Source organism: Hyperolius riggenbachi, chromosome 3 (genome assembly GCF_040937935.1).
Source record: "Hyperolius riggenbachi isolate aHypRig1 chromosome 3, aHypRig1.pri, whole genome shotgun sequence".
In the NCBI taxonomy this organism is placed as follows: Eukaryota; Metazoa; Chordata; class Amphibia; order Anura; family Hyperoliidae; genus Hyperolius; species Hyperolius riggenbachi.
Window position 1 is genome coordinate 182,509,760 of NC_090648.1, and position 12,569 is coordinate 182,522,328.

Genomic DNA, 12,569 nt, shown 5'->3' on the forward strand with positions numbered 1-12,569 from the left:
CCTCTTGCTTCATTCAGCAGCTGACAGGTAAGCAGTGGGGGCAACATTGTCACTCCTGCACCTGAGCGCCCACGCTTGACGTACCTCATGTACTAGTCACTGTAGTTTTGTTCCTCGTCACCCTGTAGTTCTCCCATTCTCTTTTGGCTCTTGTTGTCATAGTCATGTCCATTTTCCCAAAATACCTTTCTATAGACTCACCTGACAGAGTTGTAAATTGGTTTTAACCTCTATACGAAGTATATTTTCTGTGTATGTATGTGTGCACATATAGGCATACATAAACGTATACGTTTTTGCCTTGTTTAATGCTTATATGTGTATGTGCTCTTGCGCTATCAATGGTTCTGTGTAGCATTTTATGTTAACGTGTTCTGTTGCTTAAGGCCTTTTTTTGAGTCCAAGATTTAAGACTTGTTTGAGGTGAATTTTTATACTTACATATTTCTTCCTCTTCGTTAACTAGTGTTTGTATCAATATTAATATATGCAAATCGTGCAATGCAAATTATTGGGACTTGTATGCCATACATTTGTGATAAAAACTGACCCAGATGTTCAGTACCCTAACCTGTTGAAAGGCAATAATATGAGTAGTAGTTTAGCCATCTCTTCTTGTTAGATCAGTGCAATCCAACTTCTTTGTTTGCATATGAGCATATTTTGGATATATGCGTTTATGCTACATATCAAAACGATGCATAAAAACATTGCAAATAAACGTTGGCACCCATGCTGTTTTTGCAAACACCGTACGCCCTTTCCAACTGTCCACACATTTAGGTAAACTAGATATGTTCTTCCAATTTTGAAATTTTGTTAGCTTTACACTTCTTCCCTTTTTTACCCCCAACATTTAGCGCTGGTGCACACCGAGCGGCTTTTTCAGCGTTTCTGCAGCCGCTTGCGGCTGCGGATCCGCTTGGTCAATGTATCTCAATGGGGTGGTGCACACCAGAGCAGGAGGCGTTTTGCAGAAACGAAAAATGCCGGGGTGAGGCATGTTTTGGATTGCGGGTGCGTTTCTGCCTCAATGTTAAGTATAGGAAAAATGCAAACCGCTCTGAAAAACGCCTGTTCAGAGCGCTTTTGCCGGCGTTTTTGTTACAGAAGCTGTTCAGTAACAGCTTTACTGTAACAATATATGAAATCTACTATACTGAAATCCGCTGCAGCAATCCGCAAAACGCTAGCAAAACGCCATAGAAAAATAAGAAAAAGCGTTTCAAAATCTGCTAGCATTTTGTGGATCTGCTAGCGGGTTTTGGTGTGCACCAGGCCTTACTGCTCTTTCCACCTTATCATTACTTTTTGATTGAAGGCTTCTATCAATGGAAATTTATGCTTGTTTAGCTAACACATCTTATGTGAAATCATGTACTGAAGCTGACCATTTTCAACTGTTCTTGATACTGTTGTGATTATTTTGTTACATTACAGCAATCAAGCTACTAAGTTAACTGACAAACCACACCATAACGATCTATTCTATTTTGGGTAGAATTGTTCTAGGGGAGACTATTTAGCATATGACTATTCTATTCATATTATTATATATATTTTTTATTTTAACGTTCATCTGTATGCACACACTCAAATATAAGTCAACCTCGTGTATAAGTCAACCCAAATATTTGACCCTCGTAATCTGGAATTTTATGATGACTCAAATATAAGTCTCAAGTATAAATGCCATGTTTGTAGTGACACTATCAAATGCCTCAGATACGCTGACATTTTTGTTTACTTATGAGGCAAGATGTATGAAGCAGGATATATGGAACAGTTAACACTTCATGATCTCCATGCCAACACTGTGCTGCTGTTATTGTGTTAATACATAACATTAACAGCAGCACAGTAAGGAGAAGATGCTTGTAGACCAAGAGGGGTTAATTGTTTGGTATTTTGATTCAATGCTGGGGTCCAGACACCTGTCATGCTGCTCTGACACTGCACAGAATAAGGATTGGAGGCACTTGTTTGCAGCCTCGTGGGTGGCCAGGTCTGCAGTGATGGCGGTAGCAGGACTGGGTCTGGAAGTGCAGTCTTGTGTGTGGCCGGGTACGAAAGTGGAGGCAGATGGTTCGTTGGGAACTGCAGACGGGATGCTGGGGCTATCCGGACACTACAGGCACCCGTGGCTTGATCCGGACACTACAGGCACCCGTGGCTGGATCCTTGCAGGATGGGGACGCCCTCTGGCTGCAGAAGGAGAAGACAGCCAGTTTGATGGTGGTGGAGGGGCCCAGACTCCTGGCATGGCAGCAAATGAACAGGCTTGGTGGCGGTGGGCTTCACTAGGAGATACACGGTAGGACAGTGTAAATACTCAGGCTCATTTATGCAGCACCAACATATTGCTGCTTTATAATTCACCCAACTGCTTATTACGCAACATAGCAATCTATAACAGACCGTTGTGTGTTTCTGTTTAAGTGTACACACTACCATGAGTTGTGATACTCTTCTTTCTGCTGCCTGTCTTTGACTTGAACGTTATGAAAAAAGATTGACCAATGAGAGCGAGAGAATACTTTCACCCCTCAGAAAAAACTGCCACCATTGGTAGAGGGGATTTACCAACAGTCAGCTCTTTGAGTGGGTCAGGCTTGGGATTGTTGTTGCATAGAGTTGATAAGCATGTGTCACCTTTGAGGTGGCAGAGATGTGCGAGGTGGCAATGAGTGCCTCATTGTATCTTGAATTAGGTTACCAGCATTTGTCACATTAAAAATTTGAACTAAGAGTTCAGGATTTTAACACTAATGTTTACATAGACCCCTTAATGGTATAGCTTATGCTTTTATATGTATAATGCTAGGTACCCAGTTTAAATATCTATTGCAATAAAGAACTGCATTTTAGGTGGCAGTTTAGGTACAATCTCTCTACTGACAAACAGGCCCTTATTCAGTTCATTTTTTCTCCTAAGTTTTCTACTAGTTGACATTTGACATTTTCCCACCTTATCAATAAAAGGCAGTTTAAACTAAACCAGAGACTAAGAAATAGAAGAAAACGATACTAACCATGGGTTCCTCCATCCCCATAAGCACATGTGAGTCCCTCGCTGTCCTCCTGTGGTCTGCCGTTCAGCTGCGATCGGGAAACAGGCTTAGTCGGGTCCAGTTTGGGTCTTCTGTGCATGCGTGGACCTCCCGCGCATGTGCAGTAAACTCGTACTGACTCGATTGAGACAGTTACCGGAGCTGATCATGGCTGAACGGCAAACTGCGGGGGAGGGGACTCACATGTGCGTATGGGGCTGGAGCAAGTGCCAGGTAAGTAACGATTAATTCCATTTCTTAGTCTCTGGCACACTTTAAGCCACCAGCAAGCTAGAAAATACTCTGAATATGGTAATTTTGACAGTACTTTTTCACTGTCTTTTTTGTACCTTTTTAGTTGCAGAGTGCTGAAACGTTATTTTAAACAGTAGATATAAAATTATCTCCTTGGAGAAAACTTAAGAGAAAAAGTGAATTGAATAATTCCCACAGACTGTTGTGTTCTAAGTAAAGGTGAAGGGAAAGGCAAGTGAGAAGCACCCCACTCACTACATGACTTCAATAGCCTTCAGTCTTCAGTTATCCAACATGACAGATCACTAATAACCTTGTCAGTAATGTCAGAAGATACCTTTACACACACTACATTTTTGCCTTAGACAATCATTGAAGATTAAAATGTGAGGTGTACAGGATCTTCTCAAAAAATTAGCATATTGTGATAAAGTTCATTATTTTCTGTAATGTATTGATAAACATTAGACTTTCATATATTTTAGATTCAAATACACACAACTGAAGTAGTTCAAGCCTTTTATTGTTTTAATATTGATGATTTTGCCACACAGCTCATGAAAACCCAAATTTCCTATCTCAAAAAATTAGCATATTTCATCCGACCAATAAAAGAAAAGTGTTTTTAAAACAAAAAAGTCAACCTTCAAATAATTATGTTCAGTTATGCACTCAATACTTGGTCGGGAATCCTTTTGCAGAAATGACTGCTTCAATGCGGCGTGGCATGGAGGCAATCAGCTTGTGGCACTGCTCAGGTGTTATGGAGGCCCAGCATGCTTCGATAGCAGCCTTAAGCTCATCCAGAGTGTTGAGTCTTGCGTCTCTCAACTTTCTCTTCACAATATCCCACAGATTCTCTATTCTCCCAATTGAGCACAGTAATACCATGGTCAGTAAACCATTTACCAGTGGTTTTGGCACTGTGAGCAGGTGCCAGGTCGTGCTGAAAAATTAAATCTTCATAAAGCTTTTCAGCAGATGAAAGCATGAACTCACTTTTGAACCAGAAACAGCGGCAGAAGCGCCTGACCTGGGCTACAGAGAAGCAGCACTGGACTGTTGCTCAGTGGTCCAAAGTACTTTTTTTCGGATGAAAGCAACTTTTACATGTCATTCGAAAATCAAGGTGCCAGAGTCTGGAGGAAGACTGGGGAGAGAGAAATGCCAAAATGCCTGAAGCCCAGTGTCAAGTACCCACAGTCAGTGATGGTCTGGGGTGGCATGTCAGCAGCTGGTGTTGGTCGAATGTGTTTGATCAAGGGCAGGGTCAATGCAGCTAGCTATCAGGAGATTTTGGAGCACTTCATGCTTCCATCTGCTGAAAAGCTTTATGGAGATGAAGATTTCATTTTTCAGCACGACCTGGCACCTGCTCACAATGCCAAAACCACTGGTAAATGGTTGACTGACCATGGTATTACTGTGCTCAATTGGGCTGCCAACTCTCCTGACCTGAACCCCATAGAGAATCTGTGGGATATTGTAAAGAGAAAGTTGAGAGACGCAAGACCCAACACTCTGGATGAGCTTAAGGCCGCTATCGAAGCACACTGGGCCTCCATAACATCTGAGCAATGCCACAGGCTGATTGCCTCCACGCCACACCACATTAAAGCAGCCATTTCTGCAAAAGGATTCCCGACCAAGTATTTAGTGCAACTGAACATAATTATTTGAAGGTTGACTTTTTTTTTTGTTTTAAAAACACTTTTCTTTTATTGGTCAGATGAAATATGCTAATTATTTGAGATAGGAATTTTGGGTTTTCATGAGCTGTATGGCAAAATCATCAATATTAAAACAATAAAAGGCTTGAACTACTTCAGTTGTGTGTATTTGAATCTAAAATATATGAAAGTCTAATGTTTATCAGTACATTACAGAAAATAATGAACTTTATCACAATATGCACATTTTTTGAGAAGATCCTGTATATTTGGCTTAATGTGAATCTGTGTCCAAATTCTTTGAATTAAAGTAAATGTATGCATTTTATATAGGTTGTGATATTGTGATTGCAATTTTTCTTTGCTCTGAAATTATCGACTTTTGTATATGCATGGAGTGAGACTCAGGCCTGAGTAGCAAATTGTGCCTGGCTCTTCCTGCCTAACTGAGCTACTACCATTGGTCATGTTTGACCACCTCTAGTCATGTGATGCTGATGGCATGATTTTTTGGGCACCAGTTTTCAATTAACCTACAACAGCTTTTGCTTTGGGAAAAAATAAACTGCTTCTTGCAGGGATTGTATTGTTTGTTGCCTGCTAAAAGTCTTAATTTTTGTTTGTTGCAAATCAGAATTGATTATTGGCGACAGAGCAAATGTTTAAAGTGGAATATAATCCTGCATTTCAACTTTGCTCTAAAACATTATTTACAGCATATTATATGCAACCAGCATTTTTATTTTTTTTTACTAGACAAGCATTCGAAGGGTTACACACAGAGCTTGAAAGTTCTGTGCAGAGAAATGCTGCAGCCAAACTTTCAGATAATGATACATTTAAGTAAACACAAGATAACAAGTGAGGAATGTGACACATTCTCTGACTGTGCAGGAGCTGCTGTAGACAGAGACACTGAAAGCTTGTCTGCCCTGCAAAACAGCAACAAATAAAACCAGTTATTAATAAAATGCAAAGTCAGCTCACAAAGCAAAAAACTGTACTTTTAGAAACCAATAACTTCTAAATGAATAATAATACTTATGCACAAATGCAAATATGATAACCGTATGACATATAAAAAGTAGGTAAACATGTTTTTATTGAATATTATGTCAGGGTTTTAAACCGCTTTAAGTGAAAGAATTGATCTCATGTACACTGAGGAAGCATGTACACTTCCTGTCATCCCATGGGAGATTAAAAACATGAATTAGGAAATCGTTCGACGATACATTATAGAACAGATAGTAAGCGTGGCCTTACTATGACTCATTATACCTGTACATGCATTCAGCTTACTAAACTGATTTTGACAGGTTCGCTTCTAGCTCCTTGATAAGCTGATTTAGAATGAGTCAGGACACCTCTCACCAACCATATCCTGCTCTCCAGGCTTCCAAAAACTTCAGGCTGAAAATTTCTCACAAAGGCCTGCACGTGCCCTGCTCCATTGCTATCTGATAACCCACAGAGCCTAAGGTTAACTTCATCCGCTGGACTGCCTAAGGTTGCATGACCCAATCTTTAAACAGGATTTTTAACTGCAAAATCTTCTTTTGTCATAAAAATTGTCAACAGTCAAAGTTACCAGATTGTAGCAGTTTGGACTAGGGATCATCAATGTGATACAAATCATTTCTTGCATTCTCATTTCATATAAGTGTTATGCAGCTTGAACTTGGGCCAGTAAAAATTGACAGGAAGTTATTCTGGTCCAATTCCAAGATGCATATTAGTTACATAAAATTTGAATATGAGGAGAAATTATTGCATCTCATTGATCATCCCTAGTTTAGTCACAATTGTACAACCTCTGTCACAGTACAGTAAACTACACAGGCTCTGGTTTAACCCAGCTGCAATAGAGTAGCACATTATATTTAATAGTGCTGGAAATTCTTTAAGGGCGTTAGTCGATTTTCTAACCCACAACTCTGCATAACCCCATTACGGTGGCCTGGATTTTTGTCTGCTTTTAGAAAGTGGAAATATGTTTAAAGGCATTAGGAGGAACAATATGTGCATATTTTTTGCCATTATTCTATTAGTTTTCCCAGAAAGAGTTTTATTTCCTAGCATGCACATCATTTGTAGCATCTTATAAACACAGACCTCTTTTGTGTATAAAATATATTTTTACTATGCCAAGAGAAAATACTTTCACGTCACACAGTAGAATGTCAAGCTCAATTCATTCTGAAGACTTTGTTTTGCTGTCTTCAGTGCCTCATCCTTGTCTTTTTTTTGTAGTATTATTTTTTTTTGTCCAGTTCTTCATATAACTTAATATAATACATATATAAATATTGCAATGTTCAGAGTGGATATCCTTAACACATATCTGTGACGTCCTTTATTTATTTTGACTTTTATTATCTTTGCTCAAGAATATCAATAAAATTCCGAAATCCATTATCATCCACAAATAAAGTATATTGGAGACTGTTGAGTCAATTAAAATATGTTACAGAAAGTACAAAGTAAGCCTTACAACTTTTTGAGACTGATCTATGGACTAGATCTAAGCAACTTACTAGAAAAACAAGTGTCATACAGAAACTTAACCACAAATGCAATGAAGTCAAAACAGATAAAATAATTTTTAAAGGGACCTCGACTCACATGCAGCCAGGGGATGAACACAACACTTTAATCTTTGAAATTTGTTGGTTTTCACATATCCCTAGGCATGCAGAGTAAGCCCTTCAGCAACGACAAGGCCAGTCTCATTGAGCGGTCCCCACAGTAACAGTGGATGCAAATGCATCCTAACCATACAATGAGCGTATCCATAATAGGGCACATACCATATAGAATTAAAAAAACCTGAGAGCATATTTACCTGAGATCGCCTGCACGGCATTAACCCTTAAAATACAAAATCTGTGTAATTTTGATATACAGGTAGTCCCTGGAGTACGAACATCTTTCTTACAAATGACCACCGATACGAATGGCCCGGAAATGTGAAATTTGATTCTGTGGGAGCAAGTCAAAAACATTTGACCTTGTAGTTTTTGAAAAATTCTATTTTTAAAAAATTAAAGGTTTTAAAAAAAATCGGTAAAATTATATTTTGCTGTGGTACACTGAGGGCATAGTGGGATAAAGGTGACAGAGAGGAGAAGGGCAGAGGTGGTGCAGAGGGGAACATTGAAGACGCTGAAGAACAGAGGTGAGGCCCAGTGCACACCAAAACCGCTAGCAGATCGTCAAAACGCTAGCGGTTTTGGGAGCAGAGAGCAGATATTTGGCCGGGTGCACACCAAGCGGATTTTGTATGCGATCCACCAGCCGCATCAGCCAGTGAAACGCTTGGCTATTGTATTTCAATGTGTGGTGCACACCGGCGGTTTGAGGTTTTTTAGCAAACCGCAAACGCGCAGCAGGAGGCGTGTTTGCGGCTTGGCAAAAACCTCAAACCACCGGTGTGCACCATCCCATTGCAATACATTAGCCAAGCATTTTTCCAGGCGGATGCGGCCGGCGGATCGCTCCAAAAACCGCTCGGTGTGCACTGGGCCTGACACAGAGGTGGATGCTGGAGGCACAGAGGGAATAGAGGGAGGTGTTTGTGTAGGGACATTCCTAAACTATTTTATTAGACATCATTTTTGTCACAGTAACATCTAGGTTTAAAAGTTGGATTACACTCAAATTTCATCTATTGTCTACAAACCAATATGATTTTGTAGTGGGTTAATAAAAATGCTATGCTTAAGGGGGCACTATTGTGAAAAATTGTAAAATTTAAAATATGTGCAAACATATACAAATAAGAAGTACGTTTTTTTTCAGCGTAAAATGAGCCATAAATTACTTTTCTCCTATGTTGCTGTCACTTACAGCAGGTAGTAGAAATCTGACAGAAGCGACAGGTTTTGGACTAGCCCATCTGTTCATAGGGGATTCTCAAGGATTTATTTATTTTCAAAAGCACTTGGTGAATGGCAGTTGCTCTGTCCAACTGCCAAAAAAACTGTGTAGCGAGCAGGGAAAATGGCCAGCATCATTGTTTAAATCCTTTTTAGGGAGTATCTTTATAAAGAATAAAAGCCTTGCTGAGAATCCCCTATGAAGATATGGACTAGTCCAAAACCTGTCACTTCCGTCAGATTTCTACTACCTACTTTAAGTGACAGCAGCATAGGAGAAAAGTAATTTATGGTTCATTTTACTATGGAAGAAAACTTACTTCTTATTTGTCTATGTTTTCACATATTTTATATTTAAATTTTTTTTGCCATAGTGCCCCTTTTAATACAACTTTCCACTCTTAACACAGAGGATATTTGCAAATTGTCAGCTTCATGTCAGCAAGAAGTTACTCCCATACTGCATCACTTTAGGTCAGTGTATATCACAGTAAGCAGTAAGCGAAGACAACCAAAATAGTGGATGATTAAGTTGCTCTTCCAAAGCTCGTGCTGCTTTTAGTGCTTGCATATTTGTAATCATCTTTCCAATGGATTCTTCTTTTCTTATGTATTTTTTGGGCTTCATTCCCCTTTAGAAAATGTATTTCCTTTTCCAGTCCCTTTGGTGTTTTGGATACGTATTACAGACCGCAAACATCAATCTCTTAAATAAGCAGGAGCTTCTGGATTTACCAGACTATTGCAGTAAATTACATTGGTAATTGGGAGTTACTGTAACAGTGGCTCTGTAAATGATTTTTGCTGTTGAATGTGAGTCATGTTTTGTTTAGAAGCGTTCATTTGGATTTGTCTTCATCTCAGATTCTGAAAAGAAATGTCCCTTCTAAAAATATATATTTTATGTATTACACGGAATATCATATAATTAATGTTTTGTGAATATTATGTTATGGTGCCATTTTCTTTCTCTTCTTTTGTTAAAAATATTTGATGTCATTTAAAGAATTGGTATTTTGGGAAATTATCTCATTGTTCATGGCATTTGACATTACAGACACTCTAGTATTGAGAAATAAAATGCATCTTTATGTAGCTCCTCTGTCAGTTGGGAAGGGCCCTCCTACAGGCAATATAAATAATTGGGAAGGGCCCTCCACAAGCAGAAGAAAGAATTGGGAAGGGTCCTCCATAGGCAAAATAAAGGATTAGAAAGGGCATTCCACAGGTAGAATAAAGGTTTTTATGCTACTTTTACAAGGCAGACCTATAAGCATGGTGATAGTGGTTCTGCCTTTGAATCAAAAGCTTGTGAGTTCAGTTCTGCTTTCTGATACCTCATTATTTGCATATATACTCTCAGAAAAATTACAACAGCTACCCCATAGTAGCAAACAGTTAGAGCTCTGTGTGCAGGAAGAAATTCTGTTATAAAAAGGCTTCTGCTGGGGATTAAACCAAGTTTAAGGGGTATGTACCTGCCGGCAAACAAAATGCTAACAGAGTTATCAGAATAGTGTAATTTTCAGCACAGTGCGCCTTAAATGCTTTCCAATGCAAGACAAATAGTACAGGGGTATGATGTACTATTGTTTGCAAAAAGTAAGGAATTAGGTATTGGGGATAGTGAGCCTTGTGTATGCATGTGAAGAAGCATGTCATCTGATTAATCAAGTGATAGATTTTTACGTGTCTGATTTGCTAATCATGTGCCAAAAACAGTAAGTTAAAGTGTTGAAAAATCAGCTGATCAAACTCATCACCTGCTTCTCCATGAATTCACATGCACATGGGGCATCACTATTTGTGAGAATAAGTGTTGGTGAAGAAAGCAGTATAGTAACCTGCAGACTAATGGCTGTTTCACACGGGCTTACACACACACATGAATAATACACACAAAAGTTTATATGTACTTTTTAAGCTATCATTTGCATGCAACTGGAGCTACACCAATGTATAAAGTAAAGCGTTAATGATGCCCCTCTTCAACTCAAGGGGTGATCCACAAGCCCTTGAACTATTTGCAGTTATTCCACAGAACAGTGGGTTCATGGGTGAGAGATATATTCCATTCAAAAATGCGTTTTAAAGAGAAACTCCGACCAAAAATTGAACTTTATCCCAATCAGTAGCTGATACCCCCTTTTACATGAGAAATCTATTCCTTTTCACAAACAGACCATCAGGGGGCGCTGTATGACTGATATTGTGGTGAAACACCTCCCACAAGTAACTCCTCCCACAAGAAAAGTTCGTACTTTTGTGGCTTTACAGCTGTTTCCAACTGCCAAAAACCATGCAGCAGCTACATCACCTGCCAAAAGTAAAATGTTCACTGGAGTTCCTCTTTAAGACATCAAGCATCCTTTGGAGTAGTTTTCTGTTAATTCTGGACTAGTCTAAGTGCCATGTAAGTTATATTTTTATATATTGGTGGGTACAATGTCAACCTTTTGGTGGAAGTTTACAATTTGGTGAATACTCCCACTAGTGATTTATATTAGGACACCAACGTTGCTCGTTCCATTAAAGTGTATTACAAGTTAGTAGAGACTGGTAGTGTGGTCAGTGGAGGTAATCAGTTGCCCTTTCTATCACTCAGTCATCACCACCAATGTGGTAGCAGGTGTAGCAGCCACTGATTAGCAGCCGCTACTGTGCCTGCAGAAGCAGTAGCCACTAATTAGCAGCTGACATTTTTATTAGGGTTTTTTTTTCCCTACTACAGTATACATATGTGATTTGTCACGAATATCGGAATGCTTTGCATGATGTGTCACAACTTGAAAAAGGTTGGGAACCACTGCCCTCAAGGGCTGTGGACCTACTTTCATCATGTAATTGTAATACAGTACCACATATTTGCAAGCCAGCCCTTCTGGCTTACTTACTTAAGACTCTATTGGAATTAAAAGGTGTTTGTTTTCTGTGCTTATTTAGTGACTGTTTTTGGCACAAAGCAATGCATTCTCAATGATCTGATAGAGAAGAACAAATCTATTTTGCACTATGTCAAAGCTAGCTGCAGGAGCTGAAGCATTTCCTGAGTCAGCTAAGTCAACGCAGATGGTTTTCTCTTAAAGCATTCTTACACTCATTTCCTACCACTGGAATGTATGCAACATATAGATTATTGGTCAAAGCTCAAGGCCATATGAGAAGTAATGTGTACATTTCAGAGATTTGAATGTTGCCCCTCCCAACCTGTTGATGTGCAAAACAGCCATTTCGTCTGCTTTGTTTAAGCGAGCATGATACAAGAAAATGCAGTTCCAGCATATTGAAGATAGAATCCTGGTAATGACCATCTTCATGGGCTCAGATGACATGCAGAGTCTCCATTCTAGAAGGGAAGCTTTTATTGCCACGGTTACTTTTGCTACAAAAGAAAAACTATACAAGTATTAAGATACTTTAAATGAAGTCCTAACATCTCCAAACCTTCTAGAGCATCTAGGAATAGAGACAATAGTTCCATACAGTGGAGATACAAGGCTACTTATTTGCCTGTTACATAGTTACATAGTTATTTGGGTTGAAAAAAAGACATACGTCCATCGAGTTCAACAAGAGAATAAAGTACCAGCCTGCACCCTCACATATCACTGTTGATCCAGAGGAATGGGAAAAACCCTTACAAGGCATGGTCCAATTAGCCCAAAAAGGGAAAAAATCCTCCCTGACTCCAGATGACAATCAGACAAAATCCCTGG

General features: G+C 39.3%; 1 protein-coding gene across 4 annotated transcripts in view; it reads left to right on the forward strand.

The window, feature by feature from the left end:
* ATP8B4 (ATPase phospholipid transporting 8B4 (putative)) overlaps window positions 1-12,569 on the forward strand; it is a 352,146-nt gene that overhangs the window by 252,350 nt on the left and 87,227 nt on the right. The gene's annotated exons all lie outside the window — the stretch shown is intronic.